At 46.4% G+C, this 23,767-nt stretch overlaps 1 long non-coding RNA gene across 11 annotated transcripts in view; it reads left to right on the forward strand.

Moving 5' to 3' along the window:
• The window catches only part of LOC105489788 (uncharacterized), a 132,630-nt gene that overhangs the window by 35,577 nt on the left and 73,286 nt on the right, over positions 1-23,767 (forward strand). For 7 of the 11 annotated variants that reach the window (XR_011614229.1, XR_011614231.1, XR_011614227.1 and 4 more), the window contains exons 2-9: positions 12,393-12,474; positions 14,964-15,105; positions 17,180-17,595; positions 17,864-18,019; positions 18,980-19,204; positions 19,800-21,157; positions 21,787-23,402; positions 23,605-23,670. This is a non-coding gene — a long non-coding RNA (uncharacterized lncRNA). The remainder of the gene's footprint in view (positions 1-12,392; positions 12,475-14,963; positions 15,106-17,179; positions 17,596-17,863; positions 18,020-18,979; positions 19,205-19,799; positions 21,158-21,786; positions 23,403-23,604; positions 23,671-23,767) is intronic. The other 4 variants (XR_011614233.1, XR_011614225.1, XR_011614224.1 and 1 more) reach the window with 4 other exon arrangements.

Below are 23,767 nucleotides of genomic sequence, written 5' to 3' on the forward strand. Positions count from 1 at the left end.
AAGGTCAAATAGCGAATAAATGACAGAGGAAACTTTAGATTTCCTGATTTAAGTTCCATACACTTTTGATTGCCTCGTAGTTACCTCTGTGGTAGAAATTATCACTCTATAACAGAGTTTCTTGACCTTGGCAACAGTGACACTTGGGACCAGATAAATCTTTGTTGTAGGCGGCTTCCTGGGCTGCGCAAGATGTTGAGTGGCATTCCTGACTTCCAGCACCTGGTGACCTCTACCCTCTGCCCCCAAGTTGTGACCACCCAAAGTGTCTCCAGACACTGCCAATGTCCCTGAACGTGAAAGTCACTGCTCTAGAATAACAATTTTGTAAACTAGCTATATCTATAAAAATATACTTACCAAAAGGTATGTATTTTGAATGTTTGAATAGAATACAGGAAAAAGTATTTCTTTTTACCCTATTCTGCTCCAAAAGGCTATTACTCACACCTGTTGCTTGCTTGTATTCACAGAGATGTTCACGCATATACAGCCCGCCACTCACTACACTTCTCTCTCTGTTTTTTTTTTTTTTTTTTGAGATGGAGTTTCACTCTTGTTGCCCCGCCTGGAGTGCAATGGTGTGATCTAGGCTAAATGCAACCTCCACCTCCCGGGTTCCAATTCTCCTACCTCACCCTCCCAAGTAGCTGGGATTACAGGCATGCACCACCAAGTTCAACTAATTTTGTATTTTTAGTAGAGACAGGGTTTCTCCATGCTGATCAGGCTGGTCTCGAACTCCTGACCTCAGGTGATCTGCCCTCCTCGGCCTCCCAAAGTGCTGGGATTACAGGCGTTAGCCACTGCACTTGGCTACATTTCTCTCTTATAAAACCTACACTTTTCTGCATCTTCTTCTTTTTTTAACAAATGAATTGTCTAGGAGTTTTTTTTTTTTTTTTTTTTTTCCTGTCATCATATATATAAAGGAACAAAATCATGGCAAAAAAGTATTCATTAACAACTGTGTTATTAAGAGCTTTACCTATCAAAAATGGAATTAAGTATACTTAAATGACTTTTCAACATCTTTGGAATTTATCATAAGATTTCTCACTTTTCATCAATTAGTATGGCGAGTCATGTTATTTGATTCTCCAATTGTGAAAGCATCACTGAATTCCTGGAATAAACTCTGCTTTGTCCTTTTGTGGGGTTCTTTTATTTTGTTTTGGACCCTGTTTTCTGATATTTACGGTGCTTCTAACATATTTACATGGCTATTGTATTCATAGGTGAGATTAGTATCTTTCTTGTGTTTTCTTTGTACTGTTTTGGTTTTATTATAATTCCACCTTTATAAGAGTGATCTGGAAGATTTCTTCCTTTTCTCTGTTTTCTGAAACAGTCAAAGCAGTGTCATAAAAATGTAACCTTACAGAGTTTAAAGAATCAGTCTTTGAAACTGTCTGGACCTGGTCCTTTTATGGGTTCGCTCTTTTACTTTATATGCTTAATTCTATATTTTTACTTGTATCATCAGCTTAAATATTATCTTTTGAGCCCAACAACAATAATATGGGAACACCAGAACGTACTTTTCCCACTTTGCACCCTAAGCTGTTCCTTTCAGTAGGCTTTTCTCTCTCTCTCACCCTATCACCTTTCTTGGTTATATTACTTCTATACTGACATGATTGATCATATTTGCCTCCTATTATAGAGACATAATTCCCACACTTATTTTGGTCTTAAAACTGCAATGGAGCACATTCAATTTTTACGTCCATTCTTTTGTTGGCACTTTCTCTCTCTACCCACCAAAATTATATTCCTTGATCTTTGAATGCACAAAAAGTAGCTGTCCCTTGCTCTGATATCTGAATGTTTTCAGTTGAGAAAAAACATTTTTTGAAGATCTCGTAGGAACGGTTTTTTGAATAATTTTTTGGAGAAGGCTGAGGCTGGCTAGGATTTTTATTTTCCTTTACGAGTGTCTTGGTATGTTTTCCTACATGCTCAAAGGATTTGTTTGTGATTATTAAACTCCAGTAATTTTACTAGTCTAGTCTATATCTTGGTGTTGATTGTTACAGATGGTCCTTTTTCCTTGGAATATGGTGAGGCTTTTCGTCTTTAGATTTGAGTTTTATTTTACCTCAGAAAAATTTTCTTGAATCAGGTCTGTGTACTATTTCTCTCCTGTTCTTTAGGAACACAGTTATGCTCCTGCCTGGTCCTTGTTTTGTTTTTTATTGTCTATTATTTCCTCCCTAATCACCTGAAATTCTTGGCTTCGTTCAGTTTCACTTCATGTTACTTTCTGGGCCATATCCACTGTGTGCCCCATACCGATCCCCAGAAGTGTTTGTTTTCGTGCTGCTTCCAAATTGGCATTCATTTTGGTGGTGGAAGCATTGTCCCCCGCAACTACCTCTCTGGGTTCTATGAGTCACAGTTTCATTCCCCTTTTTGTGCTCCTCCGTGGATTTCCTGAGCAACCTGCGCTCTGACTTAGCTCTTGGTTCGTCAGGTTCTCTGAATTCATGGTGATGGGTCAGGTAACGATTCTCAGGCCCTCGGCGACACATCTATGACATTTCATCTTCCATTTGCTTCCCTTGTTCTTTCCTTTTCTCTTCTTCTTCTGCTCTGTCTACACCCTGCTCCGTTCCCTTTGTGAAAAACGAATCATCTTTTTATGAGGTGAGTCCTATTAAAGGGTGACCCACTCCTCCTGATCATCTGAGATTTTCCTGGTGTTAGCAGAGGAAATCCTGTAACTTGGGAAGCCTCTCATTTCTGGGCAAGCAGGAAGGTTTGTCACCTGGTACTTTACAAGCTGCTCTTGGCCAGAGATTCTTTAGGAGGATCCAGGTGCGAGGCTGTTTGATTACGTGTGACTTGGGTACAAGGGAGATGAAGACGGGGTGACTTAGGGACCCACACACAGGCTTCCGAGCCCCATTTCTCATCTGTTTGTTTCTTCTCTTCCTTCTCATAACTTGATGAACTTTATCTCTTTTTTGGTAGGAAAACAAGTTTTTATAGAATCAGTCTTCCTTCCTAAATTAACAGCATCCATATGTTTTAAATTTTTTTTGTACTTAAAATATGCCAGTTCTTACAACTCCAAAAGGCAATTTTCTTAAGGTTTTGATATTTACTATGGTTTTAATTTTTTTTTTTTAATTTAAGCTATAAAAACCCCTAATTCTCCCACAGTGAATTGGCTGCCTCTGATTGAACACAGGGAAAGATCCATCTAAAGGGATATGAAACAATTGGACATCCTGGTTACTATTTTGGAATCCTATCTTTCTAAATTTCCTCCTGTTCTAGTATTTTAAAACCAAAGTGGAGATGAATTTACTCTTGTGCTTTTCCTTTTTTCTGTTTTTTGTTTTTGTTTTTGTTTTGAGACAGAATCTTGCTCTGTCGCCCAGGCTGGAGTGCAATGGCATGATCTCGGCTCACTGCAAGCTCCGCCTCCCAGGTTCAAGTGATTCTCCTGCCGCAGCCTCCTGAGTAGCTGGGATTACAGGCACCTGCCACCACGCCTGGCTAATTTTTTTTTTTTTTAAATTTTTGGTCGAGATAGGGTTTCACCATTTTGGCCAGGCTGGTCTCAAACTCCTGATTAGTATCTTTCTTGTGTTTTCTTTGTACTGTTTTGGTTTTATTATAATTCCACCTTTATAGGAGTGATCTGGAAGATTTCTTCCTTTTCTCTGTTTTCTGAAACAGAGTCATCTGCATGCCTCTGCCTCCCAAAGTGCTGGGATTACAAGCATGAGCCACTGTGCCTGGTCTCTTCTGTTTTTCTTATGCAAGGAGGAGTCAGGGAAGCAAAAGGCGGCTGGATGAGAGTACAACTGGAAGCAACACTTTTGTGCCTGGAGTTGAGGTGGTGGAGATGATGGATGACGGCCATAGGATGGTATCAAAGTTAGGGCAGAGTCAGTGGCTTTTAGATGGTGGCAATGATGATGATAAACCTGATGTTGAGGGTGCTGAGGGTGAGAAGATTCGAATCATAACATGCACCCCAGCTTTGTGCTTTATCCTCAATGAAAACTCTGCTTAAATGTGCAACGTGTTTCTGAGCCTGTCAACAACTGCCTAATTAAGAGTCTCCACTGGCAGCCTGAGAAAGCTCAACAACTCAAGAAAAGCCATTGTTATGGCTTGAATATGGTTTGGCCCTACCGAAACTCATGTTGAGGCTCCATCCCCGATGTGGTGATATTGGGGGATGGTGCCTTTAAGAGGAAATTAGGTCATTAAGGGGAATCAATGCTTTTCTCAAGGGAGTGAGTTCTGCCTCTTGCAGAGCTGGATTAGTTACCATGACAGTTGGTTGTTATAAACCGAAGCTGCCTTTTGCATTTCTGTCATGTCATGTTGTCTGCCATGTCATGACACAGGACGAGGCCCTTACCAGAGGCAGCGGCCTGATCTTGAACTTTCCAGCCTTTAGAGCCATGAGCCCAATAAACCTCTTTTCTTTGTAAATTACGCAGTCTCAGGTGTTCTGTTATAGCAACAGCAAATGGACTAAGACAGCCACCACTAATGAAACTCCAGTGACTGCCCAGGAAAGGATGGGGAAAGCAGCCCTCTCCAAAGATTCTAAGCCATAAGCAGACCTCCCATTCATCACAGGACGTCAAGGGCTCTGTGATATTTTGGGATGTCCTAATGTTGTTTCAATATAAAAAGGGATTACCCTGCAGTGGGAATCCTACTTTACACTGCTCGTGAACAGGTGGCCATAAACTATCCTTTATAAATTGGTATGCAAGGAATTAAATATGATCACCTGTTGAGTTTGGGCCCATAGCCAATGAAACCATAAAATATGTCATTGATTAGAGGAATGTTTTCAAAAGGTTAATTAGTTTGTTTTTCTTTCGTAATCAACTATGGAGACCATAAAGTTCAGGAGAAAACACCAGTCATCAACATGATTTCCTGAGACTCTTGCTCAGGGATACTCCACCTCAGATATCCCAAAATACACACCCAGGTGTTCTCTCTGCCATCTCCAGGGTGGGCCTCCATGATAGATGATGAACTAGAGGCCTAATATTTATGCCTCCTAATATGTGTGAAGTTTTGTGAGGAATGATGATGGAGGCCATGCAATGCATGGCTTCTTGCCCTCAGGGAACTCTTTAGAATGTTCAGGGTCAATAGCTCCACAGTGTGAAAAATAAACAACACCTATTCCAGGTGGTCGGCGGGAGGCTGAGAATAATTCAGCCACTGGTGGTCTAGGAATTCATTATAACAAAACCCAAGGCCACTCCTGTACCATTGATCAAATAAAGGCTAATTTCATGAGAGGAATATGTCAAAGCTTTTTAAGGTAACAGAGGTTTCTGTACAACAACCTCTGAAACTTGTTGTTGTTGGTTCTATGGTAAGTCTTATTTTCCAGGTGATGACACTTTAGCATAGAAAGGTTCATTACTTCACTGGAGTCACCTAGTTCTTGAATGGTACAACTGGCCCTCAAATCTGGTCAGGCATGTCCCAAGGCATGTACCCACTGTGTGCAAGATGAAATGTTCCAAGCCACGCTTGAAGAGGGAACAGCATTTAAATAAACTGTATCTGCGGAAAGTGGTCCTGGAGGAACTGGTCTGGGAGGGTAGCTGATCTCCTTAGGACCTATATTAGTCTGTTTTCATGCTGCTAATAAAGACATACTTGAAACTGGGTAATTTATAAAGAAAACAGATTTAACGGACTCACAGTTTCACATGGCTGGTGTGGCCTCACAACCGTGGCAGAAGGCAAAGGAGGAGCAAAGGCACATCTTACACGGTGGCAGGCAAGGAGCGCGTGCAGGGGAACTCCCATTTATAAAGCCATCGGATCTCCTGAGACTTATTCACTACTACGAGAACAGTATGGGGGAAACCAGCCCCGTGATTCAATTATCTCCACCTGGCCCCACCCTTGACACATGGAGATTATTACAATTCAAGGTGAGATTTGGGTGGGGACACACACAGCCAAACCATATCAGGATGTGGCCCAGTCCTGTGTGCTATGAGGTCCTCAGGTGTGGATGGGCAGAAGGTTAGTTATGCTGGGAATGCAGATTAGGGACAAGTAATGATATGATGTGGACTCTCGCAGGTCAGATCCTTCTTCCCAGAGACAGCAGAAGTCATTGAAGTTTTTCTGTTGCCTTTCTTGGTCCCAAAGGGGAAGGAACATAGGAGGGCCCAGACAGTGGCAAAACAAGCAGTGTCTCTGAGGAGAGAAGGTCAGGAAGATCAAGGCATGAGCTGGTCAAACTATGGGCTCGGACTTCAAATCCCATGTGGAACAGAGTGTTCACATAAAGACAAAAACAAGCCAGGCACGGTGGCTCATGCCTGTAATCCCAGCACTTTGAGAGGCCGAGGTGGGTGGATTACCTGAGGTCAGAAGCTTGAGACCAGTCTGGCCAACATGGTGAAACCCCATCCCTACTAAAAATACAAAAAATTAGCTGGATGTGGTGGCAGGCATCTGTAGTTACTACTTGGGAGGCTGCTTGGGAGGCTGAGGCAGGAGAATCGCTTGAACCTGGGAGGCAGAAGTTGCGGTGAGCCAAGATTACACCATTGCACTCCAGCCCTGGCAACAAGAGTGAAACTTCATCTCAAAAAAAAAAAAAAAAAGACAAAAACAAATACAAAACAAATGTGGCGGAAGTCGTAGGAAAGAGAGAAACACAGAGATAAGGATAAAAGAAAAGCCGGCACCATGGCTGATGGCTGGTTAGACACAGAGAATGTAGGAGCAGTGGGCTTTGACCTCGGTGGCCTGAAAGAGTGCAGGTTACAACAAACTCCTGTTCTCAGTGAAGGTGTCATTTGTCTAAGGCGACTTTACAGGAAGGAAACAGAATGCTGGAAGGCAGAAAAACTCAAGGTAAAAATCAATGATTCTGATGATTCTGATTCTGATGATAGTGGTGGTGATGGTGATGGTTGTGGTGATGGCGTTGGATAATGGTGGTGTACACTAAATGAATTTCAAAACATGGCCAGGTGCAGTGGCTCATATCTGTAATCCCAGCACTTTGGGAGGTGGAGGCTGGCGGATCACCTGAGGTTGGGAGTTTGAGACCAGCCTGACCAACATGGAGAAACCCTGTCTCTACTAAAAATACAAAATTAGTCGGGCGTGATGGCACATGCCTGTAATCCCAGCTACTCAGGAGGCTAAGGCAGGAGAATCGCTTGAACCCGGGAGGCAGAAGTTGCAGTGAGCCGAGATGGCATCATTGCACTCTAGTCTGGGCAACAAGAGCAAAACTTCGTCTTAAAAAAAAAAATATCAAAGCGTGGTTCCAACAGTCAGGAGAATCTTATAATCTAGGAAGCAGGCAAAGTCATCAAGTCAATCACAATGGCAAGTACAAATGGACCAGAGACGTCCAACTGCACCAGGAGCCCTGTCTCCTGCTGCACCCTTTGTATATATGAAGGGAATACGTGAAGAGCTGCAGGCATCATTGATTAGGGTTATGACAGGGGAAGGGAGCTTATGGCCCTTGGAGTCATTAGAGTAGCAGCATAGGCATCTCCCCACCCAAGAACAACACTCTGGCCTATTTCCACAGGTTCTGAAAGTACAGTATGCCTCTTACAGCAATAGTCCAAATCTTATATTCTGAGACCCCTTCCAGTGTCCAGCAAGGCACCAAGACTTTTCCAAGGATACACAGCCGACATGTGCAAGGATTCCACGGATGCTACTGTCTAAATACATAATGGCCTCTGGATGCCACCAGCTCCTGGGTGCTAGAGACTCACAGGTCAGTGCTGGGGGTGGGTTATCCACAGAGACCCCAAGGGACAGCCCACAGCACCTGCCACCTGCTTAAATCCTTTGTGTCATCCTCAGACCACCCAGTCTCAGCTGCGACCTGATGCAATGTCCTGCTCTTTTTAAACGCTGGACACTTTTATATTACACATCTTTTTTTGTTTGTTTGTTTTTGAGACAGAGTTTCACCCTGTCACCCAGGCTGGAATGCAGAGGCATGATGTTGGCTTACTGAAACCTCTGCCTCCAGGGTTCAAGCGATTCTGTTACCTCACCCTCCCAAGTGGCTGGGATTACAGGCATGTGCCACCAAGCCCAGCTCATTTTTGTATTTTTAGTAGAGACATGGTTTTGCCACACTGGCCAGGCTGTTCTTGAACTCCTGCCCTCAGGTGATCCACCCACCTTGGGCTCCCAAAGTGCTGGGATTAGCCACCACACCCTACACATTTTATAATTACCTGGGTTTTAAAGTATTAGGGGGTCTCATGATGCTGACACAACAGCTTCATTCGTGTCTGCAGATCTCGCCTCTGACCACCACTAGAGTTAGGGGCTCTGCCAGGTGGTGTTGGGTGCCCTGCATTAAGCAGTTCCTTCTGCCTGGCCAGTTGAGTCCAAGTCTGTAATGGAGCCTGATGGAGAAGACGCTTTCTCGTTGTGGAGAACCTGTTCCGTCTTCTGGCCCCTCTTTGTTCCTGTCCTTGGAGTTGCATGGGGTCATTTACACACGGAGGCCACCTCTAGGCATGGACAGCAGAAGCGGCTTTGTGGCTGCACTGCCACTTGCCAGACAGGCCTGTGCCCGGCATGGCTAGCATGTCCCCACCGTGGGTGGCACACCAGGCCCGGAAAGGACACAGAGGATGCCTGGGCTCCCAGCCGCTGGGTGATATCCCACAGTGTCACAGTGTCTCTGGGGACCTAGTGTGCCTTCCAAGCCAGCCATAGCAGTCGTGCTGCCTGAGCGCTTGCTTTCTCTGCACACAGCTCAGGAGCATTCAGGCTTGAGGGTGTCTGACCAGGCAGCAACGCTGGCACTTACATGTCATCACAGAGCTGAAGTTGAGGCAGCGACAGGCTCCAAGGGTGTGCCCTGTGTGCCAGCCCCTGTATGATGGTGTGGGCCTGGATGGTTCAGGGTCGCTGTAAGTAGCCGTGGTCAGAAGGTATGAACTGGCCACAGCCGGGGTGATCATCTTACATTGTTTGTGATGCTTATGATCATATGATTATTAATTTCAAGACCCCCTCAAAATTCTAAAAGGGATGACCTCTTCAAGAAACCATGCTAGGGTGTGACCCTGAAGCCAATACATGAAGGGCCACGTCCCCCTTGGTTGGACACAGAGGGCCACGTCCCCCTTGGTTGGACACGGAGTGCCTCGTCCCCCTTGGTTGGATGTTCCATTTTTCACAGATGATTGCTGCCTTCTGGCTTGAGGCTGGACACCCTTGGATGTACCCACCTTATTTAGACATCACTGGCATCCCCATAGTTAGTTTGGCCAAAGATTCTTAATTCATAACCCGTCTTAAAGGTCGTTATTGTTTTGGGGGGAATGGAGAGGAGTGTTGGGGGTTGTATTTGTCAGGGTCGGGTAAGAAAAACAGAAACGACTTGAAGTTTTTTGAGAAGAGTGCTTAATTCTGGAAATCAGCGGTTTTTCTTTTTCTTTTTCTTTTTTTTGAGACGGAGTCTCGCTCTGTCGCCCAGGCTGGAGTGCAGTGGCGTGAGCTCGGCTCACTGCAAGCCCTGCCTCCTGGGTTCACGCCATTCTCCTGCCTCAGCCTCCAGGGTAGCTGGGACCACAGGTGCCCGCCACTACGCCCGACTAATTTTTTGTATTTTTAATAGAGACGGAGTTTCACCGTGTTAGCCAGGATGGTCTCCATCTCCTGACCTCATGATCCACCCGCCTTGGCCTCCCAAAGTGCTGGGATTACAGGTGTGAGCCACTGCACCCGGCCGAAATCAGGTGTTTTTCAAACCATCTGCAGGGCTGGGGGCTAAAGTCCAGGAGGAGGAACTGCGGGCTCCCAGCAGTTCAGGGAGTGCAGGCATTGCAGGGAAACTGGCACCTGTGACGGCAGCTCCCCTTAGCACCTAGCAGGGAATTCGCAGAAGCTTGTCCTGAATCTGCGCAGATTCCAGGCTTCTCCTCTAGCCACACATCTGCCTCCACCCGGGAAAATCATGGTGTTCCTGTCTGCTTTCAGAATCTCACATGAGCATCAACTTGGCAGAATTCCAAAAGCCTGCTAGCAAGAGGGTCTGGGCAGCGTGGTTTTCAGCTTCCAGCATCTGCAAAAAGTATCCGGCATCCACAGAAAAGAATGAGACCATGTCCTTTGCAGGGACATGGATGAAGCTGGAAGCCATCATTCTCAGCAAACTAACACAGGAACAGGAAACCAAACACTGCATGTTCCCGTTCACACGTGGAAGTTGAACAATGAAAACACATGGACACAGGGAGGGGAACAACACACACCAGGGCCTGTTGGGGGTTGTGGGGCAAGGGGAGGGAGAGCACTAGGACAAACACCTAATGCATGTGGGGCTTAAAACCTAGATGATGGGTTGATAGGTGCCGCAAACCTCCACGGCACATGTACACCTATGTAACACGCCTGAACATTCCGCATATGTATCCCAGAACTTAAAGGGAAATAAACATAAATTAAATTAAATTTTAAAAAAAGCGGGGAGTGGGCGCGGTGGTTCACGCCTGTAATCCCAGCACTTTGGGCGGATCATGAGGTCAGGAGATGGAGACCATCCTGGCTAACATGGTGAAACCCCGTCTCTACTAAAAGTACAAAAAATTAGCTGGGCGTGGTGGTGGGCACCTGTAGTCCCAGCTACTCGGGAGGCTGAGGCAGGAGAATGGCGTGAACCTGAGAGGCAGAGCTTGCAGTGAGCCAAGATCGCGCCGCTGCCCTCCAGCCTGGGGGACAGAGCGAGACTCCATCTCAAAAAAAAAAAAAAAAGATCCAGCACGATGAGGAACTCTTGACTTCTGCATGGTTGAGGAAGACCTTGGTACCAGGAGGTTGTCACCAGGTTTTCTAAGATGTTCCAAGGGTTGAATCTGGAGTTTGTTCTGTGAATGCTCAGAAGGTGAAGATACAAATGCACGAGGCTTCTCAGTGGATCTTCATCTTAGTCCGTTTGGGCTGCCGCAACAAAGCAGCCTAGAAATGCATCTCCCCTAGTTCTGGAGGCAGGAAGCCCGAGGTCAAGGCACCCACAGGTGCAGTGTCTGGTGAGGCCTCCTGGTTCAGAGACAGGGCCTTCCCACTGTGCCCTCACATGGTGGGAAGGGGAAGGGTCTCTCTCTCAGGCCTCTTTTTATGAAGGCACTGATGCCATTTATGAGGGCTCCGCTCTCACGCCCTCATCATCTTCCAAAGGCCACTTCCTAATACCATCACACTGGGGATTGGGATTTTAACACATGAATTTGCGGGGGGGACATAAAGGTTTATGCCATAGCAATGCCATGACACCCCCTCCCACTTGAGAAAAATCAAGCCTGACTTTGAAGATCGTAATTAATGATGATGTATGGGGCCCCCGTCATGTCGTCGCGATCATCTTCACCTCTGTTCACCCAGTGGCTGTGGAAGACGCTGTGATGGACACACAGACCTTTTTGCCAGGCCGTCCACTCACCCCCCATGCTGCTGGGATTAGGAGGTTTGCAAACAGCCCGTGTCTGTGCCTCTTTGCTGACAAATCGCCCTCAGTTTGCAGAAGCTGCCTCCCAGGATGTACACTTTGAGGAGGGGATTCTGGAGTTGGTCTCCCTCTCGGGCTGTCTGGCCACGGGGGCCCCACTGCTCGGGGAGGTGGGGAATCCTTCATCCCTAGTGCTTGGGAGCTGTCAGTTGTGACAACTTCCACCTGTGTGAACAGAGATCGGAAGCAGGTTTATACTGGCTCGTGTCATACCTCTGCCATTTTCCCAGAACCGAGAAATAGAAAGTGAAAGAACTGTGTTCGGAAGAGAGACAATGACAGACTCAGGTTGATCAATCACCAATTAAGGCAATACCGGAGTCAGGGGCCCTCTTTAAAGGAATCCCTCGCGTCTGCGGTAGAATGAGCTGGAGATCAGGCCCGACGTGGTTGTGAAAAGGGAGGACGTGAGAGACGACAAGAGTATCAGACTTCGAGAGTCTCTTTCCCCTGGGTCGGGACCCTGATAGGGAAGGCATGGGATTCTGGGAGTCTGCAGGGGATGTCCGGGCAGATGCTGCAAAGTGTCTTGCTCCCCCGAAAGCTGGGTCACGGAAGTGCTTCACCCCCCTTCCTGGAAGACAGAGGAGGACCCCATTGGTTGGATATCATCCAGAAGCCTCATGCGTAGGCTTACCAGATGAAATAAAGGGTGCCCAGTTACATCTGGATTTCAGATAAGCATCACACAGTCATTTAGGATGAAGTATATTCCGTCATCAAACAGTAGTTAAATCTGGATTTCAGATAAGCATCACACAGTCATTTAGGATGAAGTATATTCCATCATCAAACGGTAATAGGGCTGGCTGGTAGTAACAGCTCCATTCCAGCAGGACCATTTCTCTGCTGTTTGGTTTTTCTTTCACAGGCTGCTCTCATGGTGGTTCTAGAAGCTTCATTTAAGCTAAGTGATCCTTATCAAGAAAATAAAAATGCAATAGTTCATTGTGGTAAGTAGCATGCATTCGTTTACTCTTGAAGCTACTGTTTTACATGTTTTCTTTGGTACTTTTTCCTTTTCCTTTGATGAATTACCAGCTAATCCTCCTTGCCCGTTTTTCAATTTGGGCTATTGTTTTATTTTCTTGGAGGCTTTTTTTTTTTTTTTTTAAGAGCAGTTTATGTATAAAGGACATTGTCACATATTGTGATGAAATTTTTGTTTTTGCTTTTTTTTTTCTCTGAATTCTGTTAGTGTTAATTTTCTAGTAAAATTTATTTATTTATTTTTACCTTTATGCAGTTTGACATACAAACTTTTCATACAAATGTATTTGCTATTCTTTCTATTTTGCTCCTGAAGACTTTGCTTCCTTTGAGATGAGGTCAGTAGTGTTCTATGCTTTGTTCTATTTAAGTTTCATGATTTTATTTTATTTTATTTTATTTTTGCTATCAGAATTTTAACCTTCTAGTAATTTTGGTGTGCACTATGAGTAAAGCTTGGATTTCATTTCTATTGAAATGTTTAAGCATCAAATTTTCCTTGCTGTTTATCAAATAAACCATCTCCCTCCCTTGAAATTCTACATTTACTTAGATCTGGTTCTGGGAGATTTATTCCTATCTGTATGCATCCTTGTCCCACCCACCACTACTTTGTCACAATTGTTTTGAATGATAATATAACCTCATGTTTGACATGGAAATCTCTTTTCCGTTATTCTCCATCCCTACCCCCACTTTTTTTGGTTTTTTTTTTCAGTATCTATTGGCTGTTCTTGGCAATTTATTTTTCCAGGTAAATTTGAGTAATCTTCTGTCAGGTTGTAGAAATAGTCTGATAAGATTTTGATTGAGATTGTATGAAGTTGGGAAGGGTGTGTCTGGGTGGGACCTGCAAGCTTTGCCGCATCTGTGGAGCATCAACGGCCTTCTGTGCTTGGTGTGGCTGCCTTCTGTGCTTGGTGTGGCTGCCGGAGGCAGCTGGGGCAGTGCATGTCCCCTCTTCTCCCTTCTGAGACTAGCTAGGGTTCCCCTCCCAGCAGGCCCCTCCATGTCAGTGTGAGTAGGTGCAAGCACGGCCTGGAGAGCCCTGGGCCCCTAAGCCTCCAGACCTTCTGTGGCTCCATTCCAGGGGCAGAAGCTACCCTGTAGGTCCCTCCTGCCATGGCCTGCTCGTGTCTCCTGGATTTAGGGCGTGAGCAAGCAGGTGACCCGGGGCTTGTCTTCTTTCACAAACGTGGTAGGTGTTCTACATGCTTTATGCTTATTTTATTTTATCTATTTTTTCTTTTTTTTTTTTTTTTTGAGACGGAGTTTCACTCATTGACCAGGCTGGAGTGCAGTGTCACTATCTCGGCTCACCACAACCTCCGTCTCCCGGGTTCAAACGATTCTCCTGCCTCAGCCTCCAGAGTAGCTGGGATTTCAGGCGCTCACCACCATGCCCAGCTAATTTTTGTCTTTTTGGTAGAGACGGGGTTTCACCGTGTTGACCAAGACGTTCTTGATCTCCTGACCTTGGGATCCGCCTGCCTCAGCCTCCCAACGTGCTGGGATTACAGGCGTGAGCCACCGTGTCTGGACTATTTATTTATTTATGATGGAGTCTTGCTCTGTCACCCAGGCTGAAATGCAGTGGTGCAATCTCAGCTCACTATAACCTCCTCCTCCCAGATTCAAGCAATTCTCTTGCCTCAGCCTCCCGAGTAGCTGGGATTACAGGCATGCATCACCACACCTGACTGATTTTTGTATTTTTAGTAGAGACAGGGTTTCACCATGTTGGCCAGGCTGGTCTCAAACTCCTGACCTCAGGTGATCCACCTGCCTTGGCCTCCCAAAGTGCTGGGATTACAGGCATGAGCCACTGAGCCCCACCTTTGTGCGTATTTTTAGAGGTTAATCCCAGCAGCACTCCTGGTAGAGAGCTAATAACCTGTGATGACTGATGAGAAAACCGGGGAGAAGAAGTTCAAGTACATCCAAGGTCACCTGACTGGAGGCTGGCTGACCCAGGACCTAGACCTGGCCTGTCTCTGAGGCCGTCTCTCACTTGCTGTATTATACATTTGCACAGAGTGCTGGGCTGTCTGGAGTTAGTCGGATTCCATGGACAGCTCTGCCTACAGCTTTGTGTGGTTACTTGCCGGAGCCAGGATGGCCGGGCTCCCCACATTGGCTGCTCTTCTTGGATTGAATGTACTGATCTCCCTCTTGCTCTGAGTATCAGTTGACATCCAGGAAGTGTCTCCACTCAGCCGAATTGCCTCATCAGCAAATGAACACCCTGGCAGGGTTTGCATCCAGCACTCTCCCTATGGGTCGGTCCCCCACTCTGTCGTGCCTGTTTCTTCACCCAAGATTCAGTGAGAACTTGGGCCCAGCACTCTGCAGTCCTGACCTTCAAGGGCCTGCTGTTACTGCAGATAACGGGAAGCTGCTGTTTCTGTGAGAACTTCTTATCACTTAGGAGGGCATTTTTCTGTTTTCCTAGACGAGTCTTCAAAATCCAATTTCCATCTCCCACCCACTTCTCTCTCTCTACACGAGACTTTGATACACAGAAGCTTTGAAGAAGAAAGCTGCCCGTTTCTCAGGGATGGAATTTCTTAATCTGAGCTCCATGTACATCTTCCGTGAGATATTCTTACACATTTTTTATCACCACAGTGATGTTAAGTATTTAGTCTAGTGAACCTGATTTTTATTAACTTTTCTTCTTTTTATTTTGAAGTAGGTGTCAGATTCGGTGTGGAGTAGGAGGCAGGTGCTTTTCCTGGGACAAGATGAAGTTAACTTTGGGCAGACTCCTGCATTGATAAGCTCACAGCTAAAAAATTGGCTCCCAGTCCCCTGCCGTCTCCAATCATTGCAATGCAAATTCGATAGAAAAGAGCTGCAGGGGTCCCTGGCAGCTGAAAATCAGTCTGCATTGAAATGGGAATAAATGCCACTGCCTAGGTATTGGAAAGCCAAGTTCCCAGGCTGAGGAAAAGGGGAAATTCCCTTCTCTGTCAAAACTGTCAAATTACCCAACCTCTTAGCTCATCTCTCTTCAATCATCTGCAGGGACAGGTGGCCAGTTGTTCTTGACCCAGCACCCCTGCCCCCTGCTCACAGATGCCCAGCCGGCTCCGGCCACCTGCCCTCCTTTCAGGGAAGGAGAAGGTGAAAAGGTCAAGTTCTGCTTGAACAGCCCTGAAACTTCCCTGTTTTCTAGCCCTCCCAGCCAGCACTGGTGGAGAGGAGGCTTCCCCTGCTGCTGGAGCTCACCCCATGAATAAATACTGAGCAGGTGGATGATCCCACCCTGTCAGCTTCAGCTTCTGCAGCTTCCTGACAAACAGAACTCTGATCGTGATGGGAGAGTTTTTGTTTTGTTTTCGAATTTCACGTCATTAATATTTTTTCTTTCTAAACTTACTGTCATTGAGAGTCTTGACGTTCAAAGGTTTCTCTGTGAATCAATTTATAGTATACATAATACAATCAGAGGCTGAGAGCTGGGAGAAGCCTCTGGAATCAGCCAGTCTGCTCCCACAGTTAATAGATCAGGAAACTGAGGCCCAGAGAGAAGATGTAGTCTGCCCAAGGTCACTCACGGACTCAGAGGCTAAGTTGCAGCTTTTTAGAACGGCCAAGCATGTCTTCTGATCTATTATAACCCATCTGTCCATCCAACCATCCATCTGTCCATCATTGTATCACCCATCATCCATCTCTCCACCATCCAGCCATCCATCATCTGTTCACCATCCATCCATCCATCCATCCATCCATCCATCCATCCATCCATCCATCCATCCATTCATCCATCCATCCAGCTACACACCCATCCATCCATCCATTCGTTCATCAATCACATCCATCTATCTACTATTTCATCTATCAATCCACACATCCATTCATCCATTCAACATTCAACATCCATCCATCTGTTCATCCATCCAAAAGCCGAGAGAGGTGTGCTGTCCCTGTGATTGCATATGGGTAGAAATGAAAGGCATGAAACTATATATATATATATATATATATATATATATATATATATATCCTCCATTGGGGTTGCAGGGACTCCAGGAAAGAAGATGAGTGAAAGTCACCTAATTGGAAGCCATTGTTGGCTGGGGGTGGGGTTAAGCCGGGCTGTGCATGTGCTGTAAGCACTGTAAACCTAAGGTAAACAAAAGGGTCAGAATCTAGTTTAAAGAGAGTTCATTCAATTGCAAAGTTGAGGATGAGCCACCCGGGAAATACAGATTCCAAAGAATGGAAGTCAGTATTCCAAAGTGCAGAAGTTTGGGACTGCATATATAAACAAAGTTCAGGGAAGACTAACAGAATTTCAATATCTTTCTATATAAGGCTAAATGTATAGTTACAACAATCTGATTAGTTGACTTAGTCTTTTTCTTTCAGAAAAGGTATAATTAACATTCTACACTGAAGATGTAATGATCATGAGGTCTTGAGCACCATCTGGGCTGAGCTGGGTACAGGGCAATAAAGGAGGCAGTGAATCCATAGCAAAGTCTTGGATTGGAAGGGGGATGTCTGGTACAAGAGTAATGAGGAAGATAATTCATCTCTCCTCATTTATAATCTAAGAAGCAGAATTGCAAACATATTACATAACTCAGTCTTTAGGGCTTAACCTCTCCCTTGGTGTAATACACTTAGAGGGTCCTGATATTTTCTTTTCTTTTACAGTACACACCTTATGGAGGTGGGGGTGCAGTTAAGGAAGAGTGTCATTGGGCGGAACAGTTGGAGGATAAAGCTGGACTGAGAAAGCTTAAAGAGGAGGGACTTTGCAGCCAGACCTCTGAGGAGGGGCAGGGTTTCCAGCAGAGCCGGGGCTCAGAGCCATCAAAACATCCCTCTGAACAGTTAAAAATAGAACTCTCCTGCAAACATGGAATGAACACTCCTCAAAGATTAACTTACCTCCCTGAACAGGGAGCTGGCAGGCGAGTGAACCCATTCAAAGGAGAATTTGAGGAACAGGTGCTCACACCTTAAGCCAGGAAGGCGAACTGAAATCGGGTTGCTACGTTAAAGGCAAAGCTGGTCGCTGTCCTCTGGGGCAATGGAGTCATCACCTGTGGGGTTATCTTCTTCACCAGGTAGAAGTTATTTGCATGTTTGCTAGGCAGAAATCCACAGCTTGACAAGTAATTTCAGAGTCTGGGAACGAAGCAGTAGGAAACAGTAGCAGGAAAGGAGCATCCGTAACGAACCAACTCTTGCATGTGTGGGCTGCTAGACAGTATCCCCGTGTGGCGTCAGAAGCCTTCCTTTTGCTTATCTGCAAGTCTTGGATGACCTTTTTAAAACAGAGGCAGGCTCTGGAGTTGCAGCCTCACATTCACATCCCACCTTTGCCTCTCGCAGGTGGCTGTGGGACTGCCCCTTCTTCCTGCTCTGAGCTGGATTTCCTCATCTGAAGATGAGTGCAGGGGATGGGCCCGTCATCGTGCATACATCGTAGGTCAGTCTCGAAGATCGAATGAAGTCTACATATGAAGTGCTTGGCCCAGCCACAACTCAGTAAGTGTCAGGGGTAATTACAACAACATTTGAATATTAATGCAGGCAAGTCTCAGCATCACGAAGACGTTACATAGCCGCTGGCTTGAAGCCAAAGCTACGGAAAAGGCAGTGATGGGAGAAGGGCCATAAAAGGCATCGATTCCCATTTATAGAATGAATCGATGAAAACTCAGAGCTGGCAGGGGAGGCAGCCACCATCTCTACTTCAGAGGCTGCGGCTTCTGGCCGCAATGCTTGGTTTGAGCAGGCTTGAGTGGTCAGATGTGTCCTCAGCAGGACATGGTGGGCATGTGGGAGATAAAGTGGAGCTGGAACCCACAGAGTGTCAGGGGACAGGCAGGCAGGAGACCAAGCGAGGTGCATGGGGCTGGGCGGCCTTCTTACCACCTTGTCCTATCCAGGCCTTTGCTCTCAGGGAGTCTTTGTCCTGGGACCAGTGGCTACTCCTGCCTCTGGGGCACGACAGCCTCCAGAACAGGGCTTGCTGGGCATTCTGGGCTCTGAGTGGCAGCTCCTGGTCACCCTCGCCATCCGTCGGTGTTTCTGCCTGCCAATTCACCTCTCAGACGCATGCAGTCTGGCACTGGACTGGAGCCTGGCCATCTTGTCCACTCAAATCTCCGTGATTTGGAAGGCAGCCCATGTATTCTAAGCAGCCCAGTGTCCCCCGGATCCTGCCAGCATCTCTGAAGAGCCTCACCTGAGGCCCTCGGTGCAGCAGTGCTGAGTTAGGCTGCCCTGATGGCACTCTGGATGCAGGGAAGTCAAGGGCCACCCTTGCCGATGGGCACCAAGCAGTCCTGCTCTCACCCTCATGAGGAAAGCAAGCCCAGTTCCTCCCTAATGGGGCCTCTTCCCTCCATGCCTGGAGCCCGAGACTCAAAGCAAGGCAGATCTGCCCAATCCACCTTCCCCCTGCCCCAAGGGGCAGCTGCCATGACCCTTTCTATCCCACAGGGCAGCCTGGGAGAAGCCTGGTGCTTGCTTCCCCTCTCTAAGCCCACAGCCCTGGACCTGGAGGACACATTCGTCAGACAGCCCTCCTGGTTCTCTTCCCACTCACCTGTAAACCCAGGTGCTTGCTGGCTCTGGCAAGAGGACCCTGGCAGTCTTGGTTTAATTTGGGCAGCTATAGCAAAATACCACGAACTCGAGACTGGAAGTCCAAAAACAAGACACCAGGTAGGTTCGGCATCGGGTGAGGGCTTCCTGCTTCCTTATGTGCTGTTGAGGCTTTATGGTATTGATTTTAATTGCATAGAAAGGAAGAGGGCAAAAAAGTTGGGATCAAATCTCAAAGTCTTTCAGATGTGAACAGCTACACACAGACTCCTGTGAGCACAAGGCCTTCATGTGGGCTTATTATGAGGGCTGCTCCTTACTGGGTCATCCTTGTTGATCCAAGCAAGAGTGATGTTCCCAGAGAGGGCAGCAAAGGAATGAGGAAAACGCAGATGGCTCTAGCTCTGGGAGCCTTGGGAAAGTTGTTTGTTTTTCTGTTTCCTCATCTGTACAATGGAGATTGTGATGGTGAGAAGTTAGTGCAGTGGCTGCAGGGCTGAATGTGCAGGTGCACAGGACAGGAACCCTCCCATGGCCCTTCTCTGTGCCTGTGTAGGGGGGCCCCTTGGGCCCACTGCTCAGCCTTGTAGCTGCTCGGCAGCTTCCTTCCTGACTTCAGGAGCTGGTGCCCCAGAACCCTGCAAACAGAGCCACAAGTGCTCAGGGGTGCACAGTTCCTTCTTCCTCTCATAGCTTCCATTTCTTCATCCTTCAGATGATTCTCGGACTTGACCAGGATGGCCTGAATGTTCCCATCAGCTTGGCTGATGCTGCTTGGGCAGGCTTCTTCCTGACTCGAGGCACCTGACCTCCCTTTGCTCAGAGCATTGCTTCAGAAAAAATTGCGGTTGTAAGTCTGTCTCTGGCCCTTTGAGATGGAAACCTTCTACAACCCAGGAATGTATTTCTCAAGGACCTGGGAGTGGTTCCTTCAAAACATGATCATCAGGAAGATGGTGCTCCCGGCTCCCAGTCCCTGAGGGAGGGGAGCCTGATGTTGATGAGAGGCGACGGGCAAACACACACACAGCCTGTCACATCAGCCCATCTTCCCTCAGTGTCCTCCAAAACTTTACCCCAGCTCATTCCAAAGCTTCAAAAACCTCCCACCTCTTGTTTCAGTTGAGTTGAGTTCAATCTCTCTCCCAGGTTGCACTAGTCTTGGATAAAATCTTCCTTGCCTGTTTAACTCTGACCAGTACTTTTTTTTTTTTTAAGACTCCAGCATTTAGTGTTATATATCTTTTCAGGTAAGTTACATAAGCTGTGCAGCCTCAGTCTCTTTTCAGCCATCACATACTTGCTCACAGCATCTGGGCCACCCTCTTTGTTCCCCACCCTCCTTTCTAAATGCTTCCTTCCCATTTTTCAATGTTCTTCTGCTGATTTATCCCTGCCCAGCTGTAGTCAGGGACCCTCCTTTCCCTTGACTCTAAGCCTGATGAGCTTAGCTCTCTTGTTTTGTTTCTGGGCTACTCTTCAGGCACAGAGTCAAAGTTGGGTGAACTCATGAATTTATGGCTCCCCATTTTCATGTCCAGCCCTGGCATATATACAAAGCTCCAGCATGGTCTTACTGACTGTCCTGGGTTTATTTCAAACTCAGCATAGGAAAGAAAGCTTATAATTGCCCCCCATCCCCCAAGACACCACTTTCCCTCCTTATTTTTTCTGCTTCTCAAATGCCTCGGTATTCCCTGAGCCCTGACATGGCAAAGTGGAGCCAGTCTTTGTCTCCACCCATATCTAATCCGTCTTTCCCTTCTGTTAGGAACAAAGTTCACTCCTCTCTATTTATATGTTGAAAGTCTAGCTTCCAATGTGATTACATTTGGAGATAGGGCCTTTAAGGAGATAATTAAGGTTAAACATGGTCCTAAGGGTACGGCCTTAACCTGATGAGACTGGCATCCTTATAAGAAGAGACATCAGAGATCTGCCTCTGCCACATGAGGACACATTGAGAAGGCTGCCACCTGAAAGCTGGAAAGAGAGTCCTCATCAGGAATCACAGCTGGAATGTTGATCTTGGACTTACCAGCCTCCAGAACATAAGGAAATAACCACTCAGTGGTAATTTGTTATGTAGCCTTAGCTAACAAATACTCACTTTCGCATTGGTGTTGCTTCCTCTTCCTAACAGCTTCCTAACTGTCTCTCATGAACTTATTGAGTTGGTAACCAAAAGCCACACAAGAAACCCTACATAAGTGGTAGCTCTTATCGTGTAATTACTGCCACTGTTTATCTATTATTTATTTATTCATTCATTTTTTGATGGTGCAATATACATAACAAAAACTTTACCATTTTAACTGTTTTTGAATATACAATCCAGTGGCATTTGGTACCTTCACGTACAACCACCACCACCATCCATCTCCAAACTTTTTTATCTTCCCAAACTGAAACTCGATAGCCATTAAACACGAACTCCCCTTCTCCTCCACAGCCCCTAGCACCCACCATTCTATTTTCTGTCTTTGTGAATTTGACTCCTCTAGGGACCTCACCTAAGTGGAATCATGCAGTATTTGTTGCCTACCTCTGAGTTTTGTGCTCTCCTGCAAAATAGTTCTTAAATGGGGTGAAGCTTTTGGGCGAGATTACTTTTCTTCCCTCTCCCCACCCAAGAGTCAATAGATGCTTCAAACACAGGTTTCTCAACGTAGTTTTTTTTTTTTTTTTTTTTTTTTTTGCAGAGTCACTGTCTCAGCATGTTGAGGGACTGAGCTCCTTGAGGGAAGGGGCCACATCATCGAGGGAGAAAGAGAATTTTAATGATCCCACACCTCAGTTTTCAAGCAGAGCCCAATTTGCTGTCTTGGGTAAAGCTCATAGAAGCCCTGAGATGCAGGTACTGTCAGTCCATTGCAGGGGAGGAATTGAGGTTAAAAAGGTGTCCAAGATCATGTGACCTTTCAGGGCCAGGTCTGTACCTTCAGTTTGATGAAGCATTTGGAGGGGCTGGAATGACCCATCTGGACATCTGCCCAGTTCATGCCTGATACTTGATATGAATAAGGCAATGGAAGGTGCTGGGGTTTTCAGAGGATGAAAAAAATATATAGAATGCTGTATTAGTCTGTTCACACATGGCTCTAAAGATACTACCTGAGGCTGGGTGATTTATTAAGGAAAGAGGTTTAATTGACTCACAGTTCCACAAGGCTGGGGAGGCCTCAGAAATCTTACAATCATGGTGGAAGGGGAAGGGGAAGCAAGGCACCTCCTTCACATGGCAGCAGGAGACAGAAGAGTGAGTGAAGGAGGAACTTGCCAAACACTTATAAAACCATCAGATCTCATGAGAACTCACTATCAGGAGAACAGCATGGGGGAAACCATCCCCATTTTCCAATCACCTCCCACTAGGTTCCTCCTTCAACACCTGGTGATACAATTCAAGATGAGATTTGGGTGGGGATGCAAAGCCTAACCATATCAAATGCCTCACTGAGCCCTGGCAGAGTCCCATCCAGCTCAACGTGCTGGGCAGTTAGGTCCATGAGAAGGCATTTGGAACAGGCTGGAAGCTTCCCTGTGTGACAGTGGCCTTTTCTCTTCTGCAAAACAGGCAACTGAGGCAGGGGAACCCTAAGGGCTCACTGAGATCATGGATTTGCCCTTCTATGCATTGATGGAGCACCTGCTGCCCATAGTGTCTGTATTTAGTGCTGGGACGCTGAGGTATGACTATGAATACTCTCTGGCAAGGAGACAGGCATGGGACCCCCTAGAAAGGTGCCCAGTGTGTGGGTAAGCACTTTACAAACTTCTGGAGCATACACATCTGACGGATGATGTTCATTCCGAATTCAGGCAAACACTCCTTGTTCTGCTTTCCTCTTTCACCTGAGCCCCTTTGAGTACTGACTTTTGTAGTTACGTCGTCTTCCTATGTGTGCTCTTTCTCTCTCTCCAAGCCTCCCTTCTTTATGAATTTTTAAAAGGACACTGAGATCTCCACACAGAGGCTGCCCCTCTGAGCCAACAGATCCCGAGCCCTGGACTCTGAAGCTTGGGCCCAGTTCTCCTTTTCTCTGGGTTTCAGATCCCATTTTGAAGTGAGGGGTGGGTGCCAGGTGGTCCTCGTGGTATCTGCCTGTCTGATCCTGCCCTTGGATGGACGTCAGCCCTCAATCACAGAACCAGTTTCCAAAGAGCCATCTGTGCCTGCATAGCCCTCCTGATTCAGGATCCGGAGAAGCCAGGGGCATGAGCATCGGTGCCGCTTCTCTATTTCGAGGACCCTTCTGGGTGTAAAGTTTTCTGAGAGGCCTTACATGGATTCCAACCACTGCAAGATAACCATCGTGTAAGTATTCTGATTGTTTTTCTTCCTCTCTGATAAGGTTTTGAAAGTAATAAAAGAAGATGCCCCAAGGAAACAAGATAACGGGATTAAAGTGAGAAAAGGAGAGAACAACCAGGCAATGTTTCTGAGATGCTCTTGATGACCTACAGACAAATCCTTCCTTTTAATTGTCACTAAAGGGATTATACAATTTCCTCCTCAGATGTAAAGTGTTGTGACCAGCAGCGCGTAATTAAAGTGCATTCCAGAGGGAAAGACAGCGGCTCAGGTAGGCCTTAGAGAATTCATCTTGGGACGAATCCCATTCTCACACTCCTGTAACATCCTTATCAGAAGGCTGGGAGACCAAGCTGGGGCTGTGGGAC

The sequence above is a fragment of the Macaca nemestrina genome, chromosome 15, assembly GCF_043159975.1.
Source record: "Macaca nemestrina isolate mMacNem1 chromosome 15, mMacNem.hap1, whole genome shotgun sequence".
In the NCBI taxonomy this organism is placed as follows: domain Eukaryota; kingdom Metazoa; phylum Chordata; class Mammalia; order Primates; family Cercopithecidae; genus Macaca; species Macaca nemestrina.